The 25,453-nt window shown below is 40.1% G+C and overlaps 1 protein-coding gene across 12 annotated transcripts in view; it reads left to right on the forward strand.

Annotated features, from left to right (window-relative positions):
* The window catches only part of MYT1L (myelin transcription factor 1 like), a 476,122-nt gene that overhangs the window by 118,962 nt on the left and 331,707 nt on the right, over positions 1-25,453 (forward strand). For 11 of the 12 annotated variants that reach the window (XM_090032827.1, XM_090032818.1, XM_090032800.1 and 8 more), the window contains exon 2: positions 6,953-7,067. The gene's annotated coding sequence lies outside the window, so the exon portion shown is untranslated. Of the gene's footprint in view, positions 1-2,048; positions 2,124-6,952; positions 7,068-25,453 lie in introns of those variants that run through there. The other variant, XM_090032835.1, reaches the window with a different exon arrangement.

Raw genomic sequence — 25,453 nt, forward strand, 5'->3', positions numbered from 1 at the left:
AGCCTTGATGATCCTTAAGGCTGTGTTTCAGATTCATCACCTTCATCACCTGCATCTTATTGCTTAGATAGTCAAGTGGTGTCTGTCTTAGAAATCCCTGCAGTAACAACATTCACATGTGTCTCCTCTATTGTCTGTGATAGAGTTTGGTCATAAGTTTCTTCAACAGGATCCGTCTTCCTTTGTGTTTGCACTCTACTGAGGATACTAGTACTAAATCAGACTAGAGTTACTGCTTTTGATATTATGCCAGCCTTTCATAGTGCTGCAGGATTGCTTTGTTAATTTTCATTCAAAAGATTATGTGGCTATTAAGTAGCTCAGTATGAGTGTTGCAGAAGATTGAATATGAAATCCAGCTGAAGTGTAGAAATATGCCTTGGACCCACATAGATGAGCCCTTGTCCTTTCATTCAAGGACAGAATTTATTTCTTTGTCTGTGTAATACACACAGAATATAAACTGCTTTAACCAAAATCTGGCATTGTTCATGGTGTCAGTAATGTATGCCCATTGGCCACATCCATTTCCAATAAAATGCTTGAGCTATTATTGTCAATGTAGAACTGCAAATGTGTATTTTCTGTAACTCTTTTAAACAATTGAATTATATTTTGTGCAAGGGTTTCTTTCCATCTGATTATTGGCACTTTTTAAGATTCTATCACTTTATCATCTAGGTTGCTAGAGAAAACAGCAAGATTTGTCCAGAAGGGAAAATCTATGGCTGCATTCTACATTTAGTTTAATTGTTGGCAAATAACCTCAAATAGTCTGGTTTTCTTCTGCTTTAGCTCTTTGGGCAGATCTGTCTTGTGAATGTTACCCTGTGAATGAATTTGTAAGCATTTCCGAAAATGCTTCCAAAATCAAAAGCTTTTTTTTTCTTAAAAGCCTTCCCTCTCATCCTAAATAGATGAGAACAGCAGGAAGTTAGATTTGAGATAAAGGGCAAAATTCTGGCCTGTTGCATGCTTGGGTGGCAGAAAATTCAGTGAACCTCCCTCCAGTGATTTCAGGGCATTCATGCAAGAGCAGAGCTCAACATGGACTGCATGCTCCTTTAGATGCTAGGTACCTGGCAGCAATCCATAATCTCCAGGTAGATTGGCCATTCAAGTGAGGGACAATGTCAGAGTCCTTGCTGTTCAGCAGGCATGATGCTATTGGCACTGAGTCTTAGTGGCAGGGCTTGCTGCTTTTTTGGAACAGCAGCAAGTAATGTTACAAAATATTTCCCCTCTGTTCTCCAGCCATCTTGCCCCTTGCAAACAAAAAAGTACAGGGACCAGGGACTTTTCACTCAGCAGCTACTGCCCTGCTCCCTCTGCCTCTGGCATGCCTCACAGTCAGAAGAACAACATTTTGCCCATAGTTTGAGAACTACATTGCAGCCTTCCCCCCCAAAAAAACAATCCTCCCCTTAGTGCCAGCTATGTTGTTTTCTCATTAATTTTGAATTTTTGCTTGGCAGTGACTGAATCTTTGAACCATTAATCATACCTAAGCTAAACTTGACATTAGGAAAACATGCCATCAAGTATGCACACGGATGCTTATGTGTTGTCTGTCTTCAGTATTGATGCATTCAAAAATTTTGAGAGCCCTAAAAGTCATCTTTTGATGTTTTTTTCTCAGATCAAGGACGTTCTGTGTTAATGCTTTCCATTTCAGATTGCTCCATCTTAATTATACTTTTTGAGTTATGGATATTGTTTTATGAGGCTGAGATAGATTTGCTTCCAAGTCAGATTGTCAAAAGTGCTATTTACTTATGGTTACATTTAGGCAGGTTGTAATGTAAAACAGTGTATTTTGTCTGTGGTGGTATCTCAGCAATTCAGTGATAGATGTACTGTGTCTTTTCCTTACACTAAATTGTCTGATTTTGCAAATGGATACAGACCATCACATTCTGACTGGTCAATTAGGCTGCTGAGTTCTTGCTCTGCAGTTGCTTTTATTTATTCAAGACATTTTTATTTTTGTTTGACCTTTGACCTTTTGTATTTATTTCCAGAAGTCCAGCCTGTGGGCCTGAATCCATGGCTGCTGAAGTGAATGGCAAAAGGCCCATTGTCATCAGCAAAAGTTGGATTGGGCCCACAGTGCTTTGATTCAGGTGACTACCAAGTAATCCCAGGGTCATGATTTTAGTAGATTTATCTGAACTGTCATCTCCTAATGTCTGTTCACAATGCTTATTAATATTAAATGTATCAGTTCTTTTTTAGTGATCAAAATTAGTGGAAGTGGTATCAATTACTTTACCTTTTCCCACAATAATTAGTGCACAAATGAAAATTGCTACACTAAACAGTGACCACCAGTACTGAGCATCTCAGACACACAACTTCTTAAAGTATAATAGGGATTTTCTTGTTGTCTTTGTGCTGCTGAATGCTTCCCTGGGATTGTGTTCCAGTCTCAGTTTCCGTTCTTCCTTCTTTTGAGGGGCAATAAGCATCTTCTGGGAATTGCTAGTTCTCAGCATTGGTCAGGATTTGGTCCATGATGGATACATGGAGCACTGGGTTTTTCACCACAAGTACTAAACCAACAAAGGTATTAGTTCCAGGTGTTTTCAGAACTCTTATGTTAAGTGCCAACACTTACAGCACCTCAGAGGCCTAGATACTAGTCTCTCCTTAAATATGTTTTTTTTAGGTAATAGGAAGTACAGATAGTTACTATAAGATAAATTCTACCCTCATTTGTATATAGCAGCTCTTTTTCTACCACTTCAGAAATAATTTAAATTTGTGTTTAGGCCACTGGAATTCAGGGGTTTTACATTAAAAGAACTCTAATTGAAAGCTGTAACAGGGAGCCAGAGGACTTCTGTTACTTTAAGAGGAAACTGTAGCAGGCTAAGCTGGATCAGGGAAAGGCTGGTAGCTAGGAAGCAAGCTAGACACTAATGAGCTGGCTGCCAGTAAACACACAGACTGCTAACCACAGGTAGAAGCTCACCCTGGGAGGGTAATTCGTCCAGGGAATGGAGGCAGAGCAGCAAACAGCACCAAGACAGACAGGTAGACAGCCACAAGCAAAGGGCTGCAGACAGCTGAACTAAGCCCTCGCATGGAAAGCTAGAGCATCATTAGGCACAGGAGGGGAACGCCTATGAGTGGCTGCAGAATCACATGGCTGAATGGGGCAGGATTTAGGAGGCACATAAAAAAGCCAATACCTGAGATCAGGCAGTTGGTCTGGCCCCACAGCCAAAGGAGGAAGAGCCTCTGACCAGGAAGGCTGCAGAGGAGTGCCTGGATGACAACTAAACTGCTCTGGGACTATCAGTAAGGTGCTGAGGACTGACAGAGAATACAGCACAGGGTAGTGGGAAATGTTATAGTACAGCAAGTGACCTGGGGCTTACGTTTGGATCCAGTGTGAGGTTAGTTTGCATTACAGCCAGTGGGCTTACTTTTTTGTTAGTGATTAAACCAGTGGTTTGAGCATGATGGTAGGGGTGTGTTCCACAGCAGGGCAACTGGGGGAGCATATTATGCATAACCCACAGTAGGGCTCCTGAGACATGCATTCTGGGATGCCAGGGGCACAAAAGTGTTTTGAAGCCCTGCCAGAGGCCAGGCTCCAGGGAGAGAAGACTATTAAAAACTGTAGTAGGAAAACCAAGGAAGATGGCCTGGCACTGGGAAGGCTAAGACCAAAGCCCAAGAGGGGCAAAACCAGGACCAGGGGCCCGAAGCCATGAGGAGCAGGACCAGAGCCCTATCAGAGATGGGAGCTGGCTCCAGCCATGAGGGCCAAAGCCTGACCCTAATAGTGACATAGAAATGGGCCAAGGGCTGAGGATCTAAACCGAGAGAAATGGGTCAGGGACAAAGCTGAGATTCAGAAGTTTGGCTAGGGGAGGTATGCCTAGGGTGGTAGTCTACAGTAAAGAGTGACAAGTGGGCTAAAGCTAAGAGGGCTGAGGCTCATACAGGCTGGTGCATGAATCTATAGTATCATCTGTGAGGCGTGGGCATAGCTACAGGGGTGGTCAGAGGCCATGAATAGCTGATAAGACAGTAGGTCCCGTGAGGCACTGATGGGCTAGAAGGGCCCACTTAGCAAGAGAGGCTAAATTGGACACAATCCAAGAGGTCCAACAGGACCCCACTAAACACAGAAGCAAAGGCGGCTCACTTCAGGACCTGGTAGACTCCATTTTTTAGTTCTATTATCCCAACAAAGGCATGGTAGAGAGGAGAAGAGGGAGGGTACCAGGGCAGCCAGAGTAGGGCAGGAGCTTTGTGACTACCGGTGGGTACTGCAGCTGTCCCTGGGGCCTCAGTCCCATTACAAAGGCAATATAGTCTAAAATTTCAGAACTGAAGAACGAAATGCATATTTTCTCACCAAACTGGCATGAAAACAGGTTCCTAAATGACTGTTAACACATGTGAATATTTGATCTGCATACTCACAGTTTTATAAATACACATACAAATGTTGTATGGTGTTTAGATATGAGACTTGCATGTTATCAGACAACAGGCAAGAATATATGGCTGAAGTTGATGTTATCAGTTCTTTAGCTTCCGAAGGCACAGTGACTCGAATTTTTGCTATGTTAAATATCCAAATCTCCCAGTGATTTTAGTGAGAGGTTGTAAGCCCTTAATGCCTTTGAAAATTAGTTCACATGTATTTAAAAAATGTGGGCAAGGATGACATTATTCTTCTCTCTCTGCCTCTCTCTCTTTCCCTTGGTATAGGAAATAGTTAATTCTGTTGTACTGATGAAATTAATAATTATTTATGTTTATAATGGAAAAAGAACTTTTAAAAAATAGTTGGATGTTACTTATGAGAGGGAGAAGAAAGAACATTCTTGTATGTTAAATTTTGCTGCAGAAGTCAAAGTTTAGTCATCTGCTTTCTGCTCGAGTTGTCAGCGGTAATGAATAATGTATGTCATAAGGGGGTTGCCTTTACACTGCTATGGTTACAGTCGCTAGCCTTGGTGCTGAAGTAGAAACACCTCAGAAAATAAAAATATAGGAATAGATGATCCATTCACATTTCACAGAGTTGCAATGGTACATTTACTGCATAAATAATTAAGTTTTACCTCGAGTTAATGTGTAATTGAAGTTGGGTGACATAGTGTTGCCATTTTCATCACTACAATATATCAATAAAATTGCAAGATTGGGTCAAACATTTCAAGCTTTATTGTATCCCTATTTAGAAAAAAAAACAACCTCTCACTTAGGTCTTTGCATAGGGGCAGAGTAAAGTCTTCATCAGGATGAGGTTCATTGTATGCAAGGCATTTTAACTATACTAATACAGAAAAGAAAACTGTTAAAGCTACAATAATGTTTCCCTAACAAATTAGAGCCAGTTTCTTTGCTAATTTTCTACTTCAAAATATTAACTTAATCAAAACAAAACTAATGGTATCAAGAATTCTGGGCTCTTAGTAGGGCTCTTTGCTTTAATATATCTATATAGATATATATATCTATATAGATATATATGTCTATATGTAAAATATATATTATGTTTATATATATATGTAATATGAATAATTGTTAGTGAGATAAGGTTCTTAAAGTGTAACTGCACTTATAATACATATTCTGACACTTCTGTGAACAGGCTTATCCTGTAAGTCTAATTCCACAATCTTTCCATGGGTAGTGATTCGTTATTTTAAAGCACTATGAGTCCTCTCTTGTAGCGTTTTTAGAATACCCTAAATAGAGAAATATTAAAACATATTTTATGATATTACATATGTAAGCTGTTTGTTCCACAGGAAAAAGTATTTTATCTTATCGAGTTTCAGTTCCTAAGTTTTTAAAAGTATTTCTTTGACTGAGAAATAGCGCATAAGGAGTTTAGTACAGTATCTTTTAGAGGATTTATGGTAATACCTCTGAATTTAGCTGATCATAAACAGCATGGTGAGCCCCTTAGGGTCTCTTCATTTTCTTGACACACTCCACTGCTGCCCCATTAACACTTCGTCTGTTATTGCCATATACTCAGTTTAATGAGTATCTTTGAATTTGGAGCTCTATACAAGAAACAATAGCTAAATCAACTGATGTACCTACTGTAGCTTTCAACACTGTTTCCATTTCTCTCTGCTAGCTTTTTTTAAAGAAAAAGTATTAAATTGTCTATTCTTCAGCATATTTCCTTATATCTGGAGTGTCTTTTTTTAAGCATAGTACAATAAGCTCAAAAAATGGCTTTAAACACAAAACCATCTGAATCAAAGGTAAATACATACTTAACAGATGCCAGAGAAGGTGATTTTTAGCCTAAATTTGGTCCTGTTAATATTGAATCTTAATATAAAGCAAAAATAGTATGCTATGTTTCTTATTCTGTCAAAGGACAAGACAATTTTATGTTTGTGTTAAGCAAACCAAAGATTTCATTTCTAATACCAGGGAGGAGCTAAGTAACTGGCATTTGAGGTTAGAGTGTCATTCTTAATATTATTTATGATTAAATTTAATTTTTAAAATTGAATTTATTGCATTGATATAAATGCATGGATAAAACAGGTTAAATTAACAATGAAATAAACAATTTAACAAGCTTGTTGTCAATTAAGAAAATCAACTCAATTTAAGGCCTGTATAATATAGCACTGGACTACATCAGAATATTGAAGTCCAATAATTTTATTTTGTGCTGCTTATTAATAGATCTGCTAAATTAATAACATGCTGCAATACTTTCTTTTATCCTTAACTTATCTACCGGAGTTGCTACGGGGTCCAGAAAGAACTTGAAAAACTTAATAAAAGTTTTAGCCATTGGTCTTCATGTGAATTCTCTGCAGAAATCATTTTTATTTAATATTAAACTGTAATCTTTTAAACAAAGATTTATATGACTAAAGAAAATACAAGTGTGATTGATTTTTTGCTGCTTTTTGATGATTTAATTAATTAATTAATTTATTTTTATTAGAAAATGAATCTGGAAGAAAATTGGTGAATCCGATACAGTGGACCTACAAGCACCCTGACAGGCTCGGAGAGCAGAGTCTGGACCAAAGAACAATTACCCCATCAAACGATTTCAGGTACAATTGACCTAAATATTGCTCTCTCTTGAGATCATTGATAAGAGTTCATTTCCCATATTGTTTATCCCATTTGCTACTCCTAGTAAGCATGTGATTTTATCTGCCTGGTGCTTTATGACTTCTGGGATGCAGTTAAAAGTTCTGCTGTGTGTTCTCTTTAAAGAGACAACTAGAGCTAAAAAAAAATTTGCAATTAAATTAATTGATGTATATATTGTTCTTGCTGCTGAAGTTGTATAGAGCAAGAATGAGTGCCCAAATTATTGTAGACCTGTAAAGCATGTGTAGATATCCTCACTGTGAGAGGATTTAACAGCAGACTTCTACTACCAGAAGGGTGGTTCCAGGATGGAGCTAGAATATTGTCATTGGTGGCAGAGGACAGAACAAGGAGCAATAGTCTCAAGCTATAGCAAGAGAAGTTTAGGTTACATATTAGGGAAAAAATTCTCACTATGAGGGCAGTAAAGTACTAAAATACGTTACCCAAATAGGTTATGAAATCTCCATCCTTGGAGATTTTTAAGACCTGCTAGACAAAGCCTTGACTGGCGTGATCTAGTTGGAGATGGTCCTGCTTTGAGCAGTGGGTTGGACTAGGTCAGTGTTTCTCAACCCATGGGTCACAATCCAAAAGTGGATTGTGAGTGCAAGAATATATGAAAAGGTTGTGAACAAAATTTTAAAAATTATTCTCTTATAAAGGAGAAAACAATGGGAAAACATGGGTTTTCTCTTGTAGGCTGGCAGAGTTCCAGCCTGCAAGGGGCTGCTTAGGGCCCCTTATGCCCCACACACTGGGAGGTAGGGTGGGGTGGGGGGGCTGGGTCCCAGCCTTTCCCCCGGAAAGGCCAGGGTGATATTTCTTCTTAAACTATTTACTGGGTTAGGATTGGCCATCAGTGTTTACAAATGGGTCTTGGTACAAAGAAGTTTGAGAATCACTGGAGTAGATGACCTCCTGAGGTCCCTTGCAACCCTAATGTTCTATGATTATATAATTGTATGTATATAGTATATCTCAGTTGTTTTGCCAGAGAATCCCGTAATGCTAATATGCTTTGTCTGTGGTAAATTGTCTGTATGTGATGCTTTTTACAGGGTAAAAAAAGGACTTACCCATTTTGAATGTATTAGTACTTATAGCTTACAGAGGTAAACCTTAAGAGCTCTAGACATATCAAACTAATACGTTTGGTTGACTTTGTCTAATGCCACACACAGTCATATTTTTTCTGAAATAATTTCAGAATTTTTAAACATTACTTGAAAAAACGGAAGAGAACTTTAAATTTCTGCAAAATGTGAATTTCAGTTTAACCAGAAGGACATATTTAAATTTTGTAGAGAATCAGAATAACAGTCATCACCGCTATAGTTATTTTTAGCCATAGTTCTAAAAACACTTTTTGCAGATTGTATAAGCTATATTATCCCTATTTTACATATGTAAAACTGAGGCTCAGAGAAGCTGGATAGTTTAGTCATGGCTGCTCATTAAATGATGGCAGAACTGTGGATGGAGTCCCGTTCCCAAACTCCGTTTTGGTAGCCTATTCACTACAACAAGCTTCCTGTCTTAATCAAGGGTTTATATTTACATATGGATCACTATTAATTAGATTTTTAATTTTAAATAAATAAAAATCCTACCCTGCTTGGCTCTAGTTAGCCTTCTGTTGAAGCATTATGTTCATTTTGTGAACTATATTTGAAAAAAAAGGTATATACATGAACAAAATGGTGAGCATTTAGAGGAAGTTGACCAAATACTAGTAAATAAATAAATGATTCAAAAATATAACCAGTAAGGAAAGTTTAGACTATTAGAATGATTTTTTCTTAGAAGTAAGATAAATGAAAAGGCATTATTTCAATTGCTAAGTGAAGCAAGAGCAAATGGAAATAAACTCCTGCGATGTACCCTGACTCCAAATATGGTCAGAAGTGCCTTGGAGACACACTCCTTGGGTGTTCTCATGCTTTCAGAGGTGTCTTTCAGGTCCAAACCCCTCTCTGCCATGTGCTGTTTGACTACTCAGAACAAACTAAGGTGCCCCAAAGATCAGCTCCTTGACCCATTGCACCTCAGATTTACCCATCTTACCTATGTCTTATTAGCTTTTAGTAGAGTATATTTTGCCAGCTAGAAGATTCACAACCTAGTCTGGTGCTCAGAAATTTTAGATGCCTCCCCCTTTTATAGAAGAAATTTATCTATGTGGTCAGATGCTCTGAAATCTCACTTATCCTTGACAATACAATATAAAAGGTACGAAAGAACAAAAGCAACCCTAAGGGATCAGTAACCATATGTTGAGATACAGACAGATATAAGAATAAACAAACAAAAGAAAATATCAGAGTGATAATTTTACTTTAACCCTGCATATTAGCCTACAGCTCCTCCTCAGCACAACAAGTTGGAAAGCAGCTGCTGCTTCTGACCTTTCTGCCAGGGCCTCCTGCAACTTATTTTCACAGCCTATTACCCTCAGCCTGCTGGCTGAAGGCCTAGAGTCATTCCCTATGCCGGGACACCTAAAAACAAACGCTTGCAAGGCTTAAGCATGGTTTTTATCTGGCCATTTACATACATTAGCTGTTTGATTTTGGGGAGCCCAAGCTATTTCAAATAACTTCTTGTTCCCTAAGTATGTACCTGTTTACTAGACTAGCGGTGTTCCTGATCTGGTAACGACCAGGAGAATATTTAATCCTTTCAGACATAACAGGTACATCTACACATGCCGCTATGACGCTGTTTTACTGCGCCGTTATTTAGAGCTGCCTTTTGGAAGTACTAAAAGATGGCACAGTAACAACTGGTACTATGCTGTGCATATGGCATATAGTTATTTTTAGGCAGTACATCACTGTAGCAATGCGCTATAACGTGGGAGTGCATCACTACAGTGACGTATCTGTAGCATCATGCGTTTTGCCTGCAGATGTTTCATTGCCATAGTGTGTTGCCATGGTGACCCAGTAGCATGTGTAGACTCCCCCAAAGACTACTAACCCATATCTCAAAGATGGAGTCTCTCTCATTGTCATGTCATCCCATGAAGAGCCTGAATAGCCAGGTGTTGTTCTCACTGCAGGTCTCTCCTTTTAAACTGTGAATTTGGTATTGTCTGGAAGGGCCTGGCTCAAGTGCCTTAGACAACTTCTTCAAGGGGCTATTTGACTGGCCATTTAACATACCCATGTCAGATGCAAATTCTCAGTGCTTACTTCTCTCAAGTATGATTAAGGGAGGAGCACTTAAGTTACTTAATGCCCTATCAAACAGTTTTTGCCAAAATATAAAATTATATAAAATTTACATTCATAGCAAATACCACAATTCATACAGACATAATAACAATAAAGCTAAATATAGCTTGATGCTACTTATACCAAGAGGTTACACATGCCGTATCAGTAAAACAAATTCAAGAAAATATGCGTGACATTCCACTAACACCCCAAAATATGGGTGGAGTTTTTTACAGTTACTATATGAAAACATTGTATTAAATACCAGGGGAAAATATCTTCCAAATTCTCCTCTCAATACAAGGGCACACCGTATCAGAGAGGAAAACTCTTGCTTTGGAATGTAACTCCCAGCAAACTCAGCTAGTGGAAGAGTACTCAAAAGAGAATAAAACATTCAAGCATGTATGACTAAACATTTACTAGGTATGGATGGCTGAATTCAGAGGTTTTCATATTGTGCTATATGGATTCTATGTCTTTTTTGTTGGCCTACTGAATGAAACATTTGAAAATCAAGTTGTGATGAACCAAATCAAGTACTGATTAAAGGTTAGGTAGGTTCATGAAAGGACTTCTGTGTTACAAAATGTTCCACAGAATAAAAAGTTACAGAACTACCAGTTTAAGAAAGCAATCCTTCCAGGGCACCAAGGGACAGACTGAATGACTCACAAGTGGTTGTCTGAGGCTCAAATAAATCTGTATTGAAATATTTACCTAAATTTTCCCCAAGTGGACCAAAGTTGCTTTCTGCATTAAACAAATAGAATTGGTTCGCTTTTTATTGACTATTACAGTTCTATAAAGGCACAACCCTGGAGGCAAAACCCAAGGGAAATACGATTTTTTCCAACTCTTGGAAAAAAAGCAACCCCAGTTCTGTAGTGGTACTTCATTTACACTTATTTTTGTTATAAAATTGTTATACTCCCTCAGCACTGCCTGAATAGAAATGCGACTGCCCCTGCCAAGCACCTGGTTTTAAAGTTTGGGTGGAGTAGGAATCAAGTGGGGGTGCAGCTGCACTACTCTACCCCCTTTATCCTTCACTCAGATACACGCCTACCCTTAGTAGCCTTTGTGAGTACTGTTTCCTTTAGGAATGGCTTTATAATGAGGTCTCCTTTCACAGATTATGAGGGCCTATCTTTCAAGATGCTAGTACTTATTGAGAGCTGCTGACAACCTGTTTAATGTTTAAGGTTGATAGCACTTCAGAGAAGATGCTCTTTATAGTTCTTTATAAGAGTTAAATGTTTTGAAAAGTAAGGCTACAGGTTCCAACCCCCAGCCTACATCCTCTCTGTGCTGTCAAAGAGTATAAACAGGCATCATACTTCTTTTGGGGGAAAGCCATTTGCCCCAGGATCTTGCAGATATATAAATCCATTGTCTTGCTTTAAGTACTTGTGCATGATAAAATATGCTAACCCTGTTTCCTGGGACAATTCTGTGCATGTCTGTAAGTTAATCAAGGGTCATTTAGGTTAGTTTTAAGTCATTCCAGAGGTAGGCTTGTCAGGCTGTGTGCTGATCACCTACTGGCAGAGAAGCAGGAATGCAGCTTGGGAGGTCTTTGTGTTTTAATGGCTGCACCACTCACATTTTACTCTGAGTTAAAACCCTGGATAATGAAGACTGCTTTCAAATGAGACATCTGTTTAGAGCCACAACAGTAAAAAAGGAGCTGCATATATACTCTAAATAGATAGGTGAGAATTTCCTGGCCTGGGAGAATCCTGGCTGTATGGAGCTGGCATTTTAGTGCCACTTCATGAGAAAAATCAGGTAAAGAAACATTTATTTCTAGCCAGGTCTATATCGATCAACATTTGTTTCCCAGTGTTCCATCAAACAGGGAGATGAGAATGGAGTGCAAAGAGGAGGCATGGTCAACCTGGGAGTAGAGAGACCTAGGATAAAGTTCTTGCTATGCCACAGACTTCTGGTGTCAAATAGGGCACAGACAGAAATGCAGCTTCCCTGTCTAACTCATGGTACTTTGCAGAAAGTGCTATGAGTTAGAGATCCTCCTCAGCCAGCAGGTGTTAGCTGTTTGGTTGGGAAGGTGGAGGATTGGCTCTAAACTGGAGTTGATCCAGAGAGAGAGGCTGCATCTCTGCAGCGTCTCTCCCCTAGCTCCAAGGACCCTATCACAGCTCTGGTGCTGTGTCTGGATTGGAGGAGGGGGAAGGTAGGGGAAGGAGCTTGTTCTTGGGATTCCACAGCTGTGCTTGAGGGGGGGGGGCTCCAATCCACCCATCCCACCCTTCAGAACTACAACCCCCAAAAAGAGTTCCCTCCACTCCCATTCCCCCTCTCCTTCTAAAAACAGCATGGGAAGCGAGATGGGCTACATCAGCTGAGCCCTGCTCCTCAAGCGCAGACAGAAATTAATGAAGGTGCTCTGTTTTGGAGCTCCTACATCTGGACCCTCATACAATGAGGGCTCAGACTGTCATGGGATTGGGTCCTTTTAAAGCTGCCTGCAGCTGTGCATTTGTTTCCTCACGTCTCTACACTGCTTTCTGTGGACAGATCAGGCACAAATTGTTATGTCTGTGAATGCTGTGCCTATATGCTCTCTGTGTCTCAGTTCCCCATCAATAAGATGAGGCTAATGGTGGTTCCCAACTTCATGCAGTATTGGGAGAATAATTAGACTATGAACCTCTCCAGTCCTGTGGTAAAGCCAGCAGAGTTAAAATGACTTTTATCTGATCTGAGGCTCTTTTCTCTTATCTCTTTTCTGATCTGGAAAAATGCAAAAGTACTGTACAACTACATCTGCCACACCTCCCTTGCAAAATGTACACAGAAAAATTTGTCCAAAAACAAACAATCACGGCTGTTGAGTATACTTTTATCTATTATCCCCTAATTTGTACATGTTGTGCAGTGTAATTAAGTAGGTGAATAATTAAACCAACAATAGGTCAAGGGACTGTAGTATCATGTAAGATCATTTACTTGACTTGCAATTGCAAATACTCAACTCCAGATGACAGTATATATACAAAATAATGTATGTTTTTGCTTTCTGGACTCTACTTCTTCTCTTTCAAGTCAGGAGAAGTTTAACTAGATCTGGAGTGTTTCTATGTTTTCAGTAGCTTCATTAAGGACTTTCACTAATATTCTAGTTGTCATTCTTCTTAGCTTTCCGCATCAAGCAGGAATGAACAATATATATTTCTCAGCTGCACTGTGAATATATATGGATAATGATAAAAAAGTTTGGGCACAGAAATCAACATAGTGCATTGAGTTAGTTTAGACAGAGTACTGCAAATATACTATCATGATGACAAGTTCATATTAGCTGCTGGCAGAATGCGATAAGACTTCCTAATATGACCTTCTGAAAAAATGAAAATTTATCAATCAAAATGTTATGCATTACTAAATTTAGTATTTATAAACAACCACGCTAAATTTTAGTACAGAAAATTATCATATAAAATTATATTTCTTTTTTTCTCTAAATTTCAGTTTTTACAAAAATGTGACTCCCACCTTCTTATATCATACTCCATAGACACCATCTCTGCTCCCATGACCAAGCATAACTGTTTATATCACATGAGCTGGCAAACTGTGATTGATCACAGGTTGCTACTGATGTTAGCAGGCTGAAGAGAGCAGTTATGTTGAAGATGAAAATGTAAGGGCAGGGTCATATCACCAATAAGAGTTAGAAAAAAATGTTTCTAGTGTTTTCAGGGACATATAGCTCAGTCTGCCAGAAAACCTAATCCTTAAATCATCCTGAAAATTGTGTGGGATATAAGATCAAATTAAGTTTACTATTAAAGGGTACAGTCTCTCCAAACTGCCCTTGGAGTTATATGTATAAATTCCCACATAGCAAGTTCAAAGAATAACCCCAAGAAAAATATGTTTTTAAGAAACCTAATGATAAGAGTCCTTATAACATACAACTAATAGTGAATGTGCTTTGGAGGGCTTCTGATTAAAAGACAAGAGATTTAAATCATTTTGGTTATTAGATCCTTATAGTTTCAAAATACAGAACCTCCCCTTTTTTTATTCCTTTATCATTTGATGAAGAGACAGGGGAATCTCATTATCTTTATCTCAGCTTCTTTCCAACTAGGACTTTTAACGGTCTCAAACAGCACTCTGTGCTTATTCTTTGATTCTCATACATTACAGTACACACACACAGAGTAAACAGAAATATGCAAAGAGCTTAACAATTCTTTGATTGTATTTGACTTCAGTTGAACAGCCATGTACTATGATGCTTTAGTACATTATACTCCTGCTGAAGTTGTAGCAGACACAAAGGTGTTGCTCCAAAGCCCATTATAGTCAGCATAAAGACACTCATTTATTTGGCAGGCTAAATATCAGACTAAAGGTACACAGGCATAGTAGAACCAGAACAAAATATATTCTTGATGCAATAGAGAGTGTATATTATTAGAGTACCTATTAAAAGGCTACCTATTTTATGCTTTAGACCAAAATGCATAAATATACTGGAGCTCTTTTAGATGACTAGTAAAATGAGCTTGTTAAATAATTTAAGGCCCCAAACCTTTTAAGAACAGAAGTAATTGAGGTTTTAGATTTTCCAATCAACCAAAAATAAAAAACAATAACCTTAAAAAGTATCTGTTAAAAACACCCCATGAGCTGGATGCTTCACATAGATCTTTACATAACTTCTGGCAAGATCCACATTCCTCTCTGTGCATTCATGAATATGTAAGAACGTAAGAATTGCCATTTCGGGGTCAGATGGTGGTCCATCTTGCCCAGTATCCTGTATCACAAAGTGGCAGAGAGTGGATGCTGAAAAGGAGAGTGAATTGGGTATGACCAGGATTTTTTTTCCACTGTTCCTCTCTCACTTGCAGCCTCCAGCATTTAAGGTCTAGGAAGGTCTAATTCAAAGGTTGTAGTCATAATTTCCATGCTCAATAGCTACTGATGAACCTCTGCTCCAAGAATATGTCCAGTCCCTTTTTGAATCTGGCTAAACTGCCAGCTTCCACAACATCTGGTGGCAATGAGTTCCAAACCTTAATTACGTGCTGTGTGAAAAATAACTTCTTTGTGTTGATTTTAAACTTACTACCTACTAGTTTCATTTTGTGACCCCTAGTTCTTGTATTGTGAGAGAAAGTAAATAATAAATACCTATTTATTTTCTCTTCACCACTTAGTATCCTGTAAACCCTTATCATGTGCCTCCCTCAAGTGTCTCTTTTCTAAATTGAATAGGTCTAGCCACTTTAGTTTCTCCTCATATGAAAGCTCCATTTGTACCACTAATCATCCTTGCTGCCCTTTTCTGTACCTTCTTTAGTTCTTCTGTATCCTTTTTGAGGTGTGGGGACCAGAATCTGCGGCTGTTTCTAGTGGTAGGTTGCATACTACAGTTTGAAGTTCAGTAGTTTCCAATTTGAACTCCTTCAGGTGAATGCTATCAGGTCCTGAACAAAAATGTCTTTTACAAAAATGCCTGTCAAATACCTACAAAGGGAAAGAATTGTTTAAGAATTCGGGCCTAAAAGTTCTCCAGCAGGAAAGGTTCTTTGGGCAAATCTGATGTCTTTTAGTAGACTAACTAAATAGTTGGAAAATGTTTTCTTAGCAAGCTTTTGGGTTTAAAAGCTTTTTCTTAGCAAGCTTTTGGGTTTCCTACTATTTAGTTGGTTTAATAAAAAATATCAGATTTACCCAAAGAACCTTGCCTGCCTGTGTCCTTAGACCAACATGGCTACAACGTACAGCCTTGTAAAGGTTCTCTGTGCTTTTACAAGAAGCAGGAGGATTAAGTGGGATTTTGAGAAAGCGTACAAAGAGGGCACTGCAATGTCAGTATTGCTCCTTGGGGTTCCATGGGGAATTATTTTATTGTGGTTTGGAGGCAGGAACAGGACAGGAGAGGATGGAGTTTATGTCCATTAATTTTATTCAGCATTGTCCCCAGATGACCCTGAGGATTTCTATTTAAAAATTCATGCAAGAATTAAATGTTGCTTGAAGTAGCATTATCTCCTGTTGTGTCCCATCTCATGGCAGCTAATGATGCAGCCCATAGGAACCTAGCCAATGGCAGCATGGGTCCAACAGTGCAGAAGAGTGGGACAGATCTTACCATCGAATGAGATCCTTTCTTGAGATTCTTGTTGGCTTTGGCAGGTTTTGCCCTCATGCATTCCATAGTCTCACAAGCTGGAGGTTTTTAACAAGTCCTTCTTAGTGACTTGAGAGCACACTACAGAATCCTAGAGCAACAGGGCTGGAAGGGACCTCTGGTGGTCATCTAGTCCAACCCCTTGCCTGAGGCAGGATTATCCCTATGCAATGCATCATCTTTTTTTTCAGGATCATCGTCCCTATCACTTCTATCTCAGTGCACAATATCTCTCTCCTAAGTAATTTCAATAAAACAGCCATATGGTTTCATTTTGTTTAAAATCCATACAGCTAACTACAGAAGCAGAGATACTGTGGTGAGGTACTTTACACTAGTAGAATGGTATAAAATTGGTTCCCTATTATAATTATTAGTATCAGAGTTTCATTCAGCTCCTTACATGACAAAGTGCTTGGTATAGTGTGGCTGAACTTTCCAAAGGCTCTCTGTTCTCCTTTGCTTGAGGTTTTTTTTGCATGACTTAGGATCCTGCAGCCAATACAATAGGTCATAAGGAAATGAATAATATTTTAACTGATTAAACTTAAAATGAACCAGTGAAGGCATAGAAGTATATGCTATCAGAAAAATCTAGCTTTTGCATGCATACTTTCCCATGTTTACAAAACTCCAGATCTCTGCAAACTGAAAATCTTTATCAATTTCCTACCGTGGACTAGTACAAGGATGACAGCCTGGAGTAAGCAGATTGGTAGCGAGGCTAGCAGGTGCCAAAACATGCTGTTTCATGACCCAGTGTAAAGATGCCAAAAATAATTCCAAATATTCTTCAATAAACAAGTGCAGAAAACAAGGCTTCATAAAAATAGGAAGTAACATTGTCTGTGGTAGTGCAAAATGCTTGAAGGTAGAAAACCAGGGTTCTAAATTTTCAGCCAGACTTGTGTTCATGTTTGGATGATAGTGATTCAGCCAAAAGCCCATATGTAGCCACCTAAATTAATAGCCTAATTTCAGAAGTCCCTAGCACCACACTCCCATTGATTTCACCTACTTAACTGAGAATTTAGATATCTTAACTTGAGACACCCAAGTTGTTTGCAAATGTTGGCCTCAGTTTTTCTATGCCTTACTTTTCCCATCTTTCAGATAGGGATTATAATGCTTATCTGCCTTTATTTGCAGTGCTTCCAAATCCTTAAATGAAAAGTGCTACAAAAGTGTGTGTTATAGTTGTTATGTTATCATTTTATCTTAGTATTAATGTAAAGGCAAATTTAGAATGCTGGAACAAGTTTGTTTCAGCAGCCCAAAGCAATTTGTGATAGATAAAGTGAGATCCGGATGTCTATGTTATGCAATTGTGTTTAGCTTTAAAGATAGCAATGCTGGAAGTGTGCTAAGTGAACTAGAACTTCCAGAATGCACTGCAGCATTATCAGGATCATTGGAGCATGATCACTACTCTGCATTTAGTCCATAAAGTAAGATCAGTGGAATAAATATATGGCTTAAGACAAAATGTAAAAGCACAGAGGAAAGTGAATAAGGAAGCAGGTGTAAAGGTTTATTCTGATTTAAGTATGTTATTTAAATTTGAAATCCCTATGACACCACAGCTCCTTTATCAGGCTGCCACCGAGCGTGTGTTGTATGAGATGGTTAAAAGTTGCTAAGAAGTAAATGACTGCAAATATGACAGTGGAGTGATGATTGTTGCAGTTTGCAGAAACCCAAAGAAAAGACAGTGTGATAAAAATTTCAGGGTGAAAAAATATTGCTATGGCAACGAGTACTTTCATTTAAAAGTGAGTATGAAAACAAAGCCTAGGTATCCAAAGTTTATAAGAGGACATATATTACATGATGAAAATAGGGGAAAACACAGTTTAACCTTTTGGGACATGACCAAATGGGTGTAGATGTACAGTATGTGGTGCCAAAGATCCATATGAGGCGCCACACAATGCACATGCAGGCGTTCTCTGCACTGCTGCTTTGTAACGCAGGGGGTTCTTTTGACCCTGAGATATCCCAGGGTTAAAAAATCCCATGCCAGAAAAAGAGTGGGGCAGCACACATGGTGGCAGCGCGCACCACCTGAAACTGGATTCTGGCCAGCCAGAGCCACACTCAGGCTGCCAACCAGGCTTCCTGCCATGGCTGCAGTCCTGGGAGGCCCCCAGGACTCTAGGTAAGGCTTCTGGGGCCAGCACAGTTACTGGTCATGTCCTCTCCTACCCGACCTGAGGTAACCTGCTGTGCACCAGAGCACATGTGGAATGGGCATTCCCCAGGGACAAGTAGCAGCAGCATAAGGTATGCCACTACTACTTGTCCCCAGGGGCACAACTATCCGCACAAATCTGGATGTGCCCTTTTAGTTCTGTGGACATGTGAATGCAGTATGTGCTCCTAAGCACCAACTGATTAGACTCTGTCGGAAGTGTCAGTGTTCTTTATATAAACCAAAAAAAATCATGGAAAATCTTGTATCATTAGATCATTCCAGCCATCCCTGTATCAGCCAGGTCCATACTTTACTTTCACTGACCTTATGTACATTTCTACATGTAAACTGAAAATGAAAACTCATTTTTATAATTGAGAATTAACCCAAACAATGTAGAAAATCATAGGGGCTGTGCTCTCTGGAGGTATAAGTTGCTTCACTATTTTTAATTTCAGTGGGGATGTCTACACAAGATATTTACTATGCAGTAGCCTAATTAACTGTGCAGTAAAAGTCTTGATGTATACATGTGCACACTTTTTAGGCCAGAGTAAACTAATTTACTCCGCAGCAGCACACATGTAGATGCTGCCCCGCTTGGCTGGAAAACAAGGGGGCTTCAATGCAGGAGCTGCCTACTGATTCGACCTGTGCTGTAGCACAGCCAGCCCCTCCACAGCATATTGAACCAGAGGGGAGCAGCCCTGCACTGGCAGGCTGACCACAGGACCCTTTGCCAGCCAGGGCTGCTCCAACCTGATTCAGTGTGCTGTAATCCTTGGCACGTATAAATGGCAATAAACACCAGAGTTTATTGCTCCCAGGTGCATGTTCACCTTGGAGTTTATTGCTTAGTATTAATTTCACCTGAAGCTGCACCCGGGGGATTATTCTAATTTATAGCCAGGACATGCTGTTATAATAGTTTCCTGTGACTCCAGAGGCTTGAATCCGAGCCTGTGTCAGGCTCATGCTGAAGGCTGCCCATACTTGACCCAGCTGTAAGTGGACATTCAGGCCAGGGAGTAAAAAGTGACCAGGTGTAATGCCAGCTCCATTGCTGGAATCTGCTCATCGTACAGAATACCAGTTCTGGGAAAGTAGGAGAAACCCTGCTTTTTATACTTCTGCACCAGGGAGGAATATTGCTCAGACCTTTAAGAGGGGCTGTCGTGAAGAAGTCAGAAACTGGGCAAAGAGTATCTGGAAGGAGACAGTGTTTTGGATTAGAACTTGTCAGAAAGTTTCAGCTGAAATGATTTTAGTGGAAAAAACATTTCATGCAGATTTGATCTTTTCTGTGGAGAGATTTTGAGTACATGAAGAATATTTCGGTTTCACACCAAGAAAACAAATTGAAATATTTAATTTTTGTTTTGTGTGGCCCAAATTTGAAATAATTTTCTCTGCTGAACTGACTTGAACGGTTTAATTTGGTTCAGCATTATACTACTTCTCCTTCTGATGTCATGTTATCTTGTGAAACGTTTTTGTTCAGATGCATGAGGGAGGCTACAGCTATTGCCCAGAAAGAAATAAAAGTTCAGCCCAAAAAGAGTTTTGTGGAACTAATTTACTTGGATACTTATTATTATCTATTCATTACAATGATAGTTGGGAACCAGATGAGAAGCACCATACAAGCACAGACATGGTCCCTTCCATGCACAGGACAGAGGCAGGGTGGGAAAAGGGGTAGAACAAAAACAGAGCATGAATAGAGGGATGACAGCAAATACTACTTAGCTCCACTGGTCTGAATTGCCTTTTTGTGTGTGTGCAGTTGTGTAAGGGTAAGCTAAATGGAAAGGCAGGAGGGTGGAGGTAGGTGAGAGGGACAGAGATGAAGAGGGGTAGAGCAGCTGAGGCTGAAGAAGAATCTGCGAGGAAGGGAAAGGGAATGAGACTGAGTAAACAGGCAGAAAATACAGTCAAAGCTTCAGGTAATGCTCAAATAATATCTTCAGTGTCCTGAGTTTCCTGTTTGGGCTGCTTCGGCAACTGCTCCTGTTGAACTGAGTCCTTGCTGCAGCTGCTTTCCCTAGGGTAAGATGGCAGAGAGAGAGGATACCCTGTAAGTCCCAGTTTTCACAGAGGGACTCTCTCTGCATAGTTCTGGATCTGAGAGGGTGCTTAGAAGAATGGAGGCATTTTCCTTCTCCCAGCATAGAAGCACTTGGCTTAGCTATTTCTGAAATTTCTTATGAGCTTCTTTACAACTTTAAAGCTAATGTAAATTGAAGCCAAATAAAATGCCCCAGAAAACCAGAAAGAAACTGAGTTGGAACCTCAGCTGATAATAAAATGAAGGAAAACTACTGGGACATGGGCAACTAAGGTAGTGTACATAGACCTATAGAATAAGCTATGTCAGCAGGTTTAGAAAAGAAATATATTTCTTTCTTTCATAGTATGAGATGATAGTGTATCTTAATCACATGAAGAAAACATACCTTAGTTACTATAAATGTGTAGCTGACACAGAGTTTTTTGCTTTATGGTTTATCTTCCAACACAAAACAAAGTATACTATACATTGTGTTAACTATTGAGATTTAATCTAACATAATGGAATTTGCATTGCAACCTATATTGGGCCAAACTTGACCTGTTCAGGAGCGAAAATGAACTCTTTCTCTCTCTAACACTTACTCCCATTCACCCACACAAATACATATAAAGCACCCACAGATACATATAAAAAGGAGAAGGAAAACACTTTATTTTGATTAATCAAGTGCAAATTTTAATAGCTTCAATTAATATATATTTGGTTTGCCTCAACATCCCTCAAGGTCTGACTGGTTATGTTTGTCTCAGCACCCTTATCCCTACAGTCTTAGTGTAACAAGCACTAAGGCAGGTTGCTTCAATTCAAAATTTTCAGATTTCCTTCATGTAATCTCACTCTTTCTCTGTAAATGGTGTGGACTCTTCTGCATGGAGCAGCATATGTGGGTAGACTGGATGAAGCATCCCAAACAATTTAGAAAGTTTTGTGAAATATGACATTGCTCTCTTCAATCCTTCCCAAACTAAATGTCCTGATATCAAAAGGGGTCAAAACATTTATAAGTGGAATTCTTTTATTACAGATAGGCACAGTATAATAATGAGGTTGCAAACAGTTGCAAGTTGACTGAAAGTTTGGTTTCAGACCAAATGACATGGAAATGCTGCTTGACTTGATGAAAGATGAATTGATGTACCTCCTGCAGTGAGATAAATGTTGAAACTAAGGGCCTTGTTACACAGTAATTTTGGGTTCCTGGAACTCCTAACCCCTGGACTGTCTGTACATTAACACCTGAAATTAATTTTAAGCACTCATTAGGTGAATCAAAATTATACCACTCCAGGGCAGAACTATCTCTGATCAGTGTCACCCAACTTGTGTTAAACTAAGGTGTAGCCACTCTAAGCTACACCTTAGTATAAACTCTAGGGCTGTGTGAAGCTTCAGGTGCTGATTCAATTTGGAGGAGATTTGGCCCAATTCCAAATTGAATCAGGAGACCAATGAAAAGGTCCGAATCAATTCAGAAAAGATTTGGAGAGGTTTGGCAATTCGGGCAGTCCACACTCGCTGCAGCCAGGAGCTGGACCTGGACTCCATGCTGGTAAGTAGGAAACAGGGAGGGAGGGGGGAGGCAGCCATAGGGGGACCCCTGTCAGGCCCCAATCCCTGCTTGCTTTCCCAGCCCCTGAGTGCCCCTTGACCCCTGCCTGCTCTCCCAACCTCCCTCCCATGGCTGCCCCCACCACCCCAGCTCCCAGATCTTTAAAAAAACTCCCATTCACCAGCTGCTGTGAGGTGGGGGTCAATCCCTGGTGTCCCATACTGTTGCGGGGGGTCTGTCATGAGCCCCCCAGCCCCTGCCTGCTGTCCTAGCCCCCCCACCATAGCTGCCCCACCTGGCTCCAGCTGTCAACTCTTTAACAAAAAACAAAAAAACCCCCCAGACTCACTAGCTTTTTCAGCATGGGGCAGTGGGGGGAAGTGGGGATCACACCCTGCCTGGCAGCAGCATGTAAGTCAGAGCTTTGAAAAAAAAAAAAAGGGCTGGGAGCTGGGGTGGGCAGGGCAGCAATGGGGGGTGGGGATGGGAGAGCAGGCAGGGATTAGGTGGCTCATGACAGAGCCCCTCCATGCAGATTGGGACAGTGGAGGGCACCAGGGATTGCCCCCCTTACCTGGCAGCAGGTGGGGAGTGGGGGTGTTTTTTTGGGGAGGGTGTTTTAAAGAACCAGGGGCTGGGAGAGCAGGCAGGGCAGCCATTGAGAACAGAAAGGAGGGACGGGGCCAATTTGGAAATTTGGCCGATTCCGCAGTGGCTGAATCTCTGAATCAGATTTGGCTGAATCGATTTGGGACAGTGATTCAAATTACCAAATCGAATCACTCTCTCCTGAACTGGTTATATTCGAAGCAAATACTAGCTGCTTCACACAGGCATAGTAAACATCACCCCCACACCCTCCCTATCACTTCAGATCCTCTTTTACTGCCCTCCCCCCACCTGCTTACTTGTGGCTGCCCTCACTTATTTTCCTGGAGAAGCAGGTGGGGAAGAGTTAACCTGCCTGCCCTGTCATTATCCGTGCTATCTGAACCTGCTCAGTCCAGAGAAGAACAGCAGCACTGGTGGCTGCACTTGGGACAGACAATGCAGGCAGCCACAAGTGGGTGGGGGCAGTCATGAACCCCATGGGGTGGAGGGGAAGCCATGGGGGCAGGGGGAAAGGGGAAGCTGAGAGGGTGGGGGAGAGCCCCAGGTCAGGGGGAATCCAGGGAGCCCTGGGGGGCAGGAGCCATGGGGGAAGCCCAGAATGGGATGGGGAGTCAGTCTTCCAGGCCCCTGCAGGCCTGAAGTGTGACTGCTCCAAACTCGAGGTACCACTTATAACCATCAACATTTGTGCAGCTCACAGTCTAAGGTGTTACAAGACCCCAAGAATTAGATTTACAAAGGCTCTTGGGTGCCTGAAGATGCATATAGGCATTAGATGAGCTACACAAAAGATTCCTGAATAGATTAATCTTCTAACTTCATTGAAAATCAATAGTTGTTGAACACCTAATCCTACTAAACACTTTTGTAAATTTTGCTAAGCACTCTAGCTACTAAAATATCTTTGTAAATCTGGACCTTTATCTAATATTTTAAAGTATTATTTTTAGAGAAAGAACAGTTTGTCATCTTTAACAGTCACTGGTGAATGGCAAAAGCAACAGGCAGAGTTCATGGGAGATCTCTAGGATCAGATGGATATCCCATAGGATTCTTAAAGACATTTTCACACAAGTTAACCATTTTCCTTCAAGAAAGTTAATTTTTTAAACTTGAATACAACTTTCTTACCTAGCCTATATAAGAAGCCTTCATAGTGGAGAAACATCTAGATTAGGAAGGATTTACATTATTGTTGTTTAACAAGACAGATCTGAATTAAACTGAATAAACGTTGAAACAATATACTGGCTCCAGGCTACTGGATACCTTTTTTACTGGCCTTACTCATTCAGACTGAGCTAACCTCATTTTGGGTTGCACATCTATAGGCAATCTCTGAAAATCACCAGACTAATAGGAATGGGAGTGTGAATGGGAAAGCAGAAGCACTGGTCATAGCATTGGGAAGACAACATCAGATGTCCTTTTAACATTAAAGTTTGGAGCCTTTACAGTAGGGGATATAGGGGACATATGTGTCGCTAGATAGAATTGCTTCATGTATACAGTCTACCAAACCTCCTCAAGAGTAATCTCTCTCCAAAATGATGGACTATTATCTACGGTTCTGTCCTTTTCACTTTCATTTGAATTCAGTTATTAGTTGCCTGATTTTCTAAGGTGCTGAGAAACTCATTGAAGTTAATGGAAATATGCTTCATACTTCTGAGAGTCAGACTGTAAATTGCTTGCTGAACTTTCTTAGTTTAATGAATTCAAGTGACAGTTATGGATAGTAGGAGGTACAATGCTGATACTGTTTTTAGCTAGTCTATCTTTTACTTAGCGTATGACAATAAAGAAAATTTTGGCTAAAATCTAGATATACACAATACTCTAGTAACACAGAAATAGTTTTCAATGTAGAATAGGCACAATAACCATAAAAAAATCTGAATTACTATGGGATGATTAAAATTCTATTTTTAATCAAATCCCCAAGAGGATCTCCAGTTATGTACTATTGTACAAAGAAAAGAAAAAAATAGGTTATGAAGTACAAAATACAAAGATAGGCCGAGACAGAAGTAAGATTGCAAGTGCAACATTAATGTGCCCCCCTTGTGTGTATGCATTATGAAACCATTTTTAATTACATGATCACATATTATTTTTCCACAAGACTCCTGCCTTATGCAGTGCAAAGAATATATGGTAGTCACTTAATGAGTAGCTGTTCAATATTTTTTCTTTTCATTGTTCAGTGTGTGGTCCCTTGCCTTATATACTGTATCCTGTTTAAGCCCTGCTCCAAAGACAGTTATTAATTTCCTCATGGGAATTTTTGTCTGCTCATCACCAGTCTCTAAGTGCTTCACAAACTTTATCTTTGCCATGGGTGACTGGTGCCACCTTAGTCAAGGGGGCACATGCCCCCCAGTGGCCAGTCAGCAACTGGGGGTTCCCCCCACAGCCAATCTCACCAACCGGGGAGGGGGTGGTCCTCCTGCGGCTGATCATATCTGCCGGGAAGTAGCCACAGTGCACCCAATCCCTGGCCAGCGCTCGCAGGGGG

This window comes from Crocodylus siamensis, chromosome 1 (genome assembly GCF_052110815.1).
Source record: "Crocodylus siamensis isolate JL-2025a chromosome 1, ASM5211081v1, whole genome shotgun sequence".
NCBI classification, from domain to species: Eukaryota; Metazoa; Chordata; order Crocodylia; family Crocodylidae; genus Crocodylus; species Crocodylus siamensis.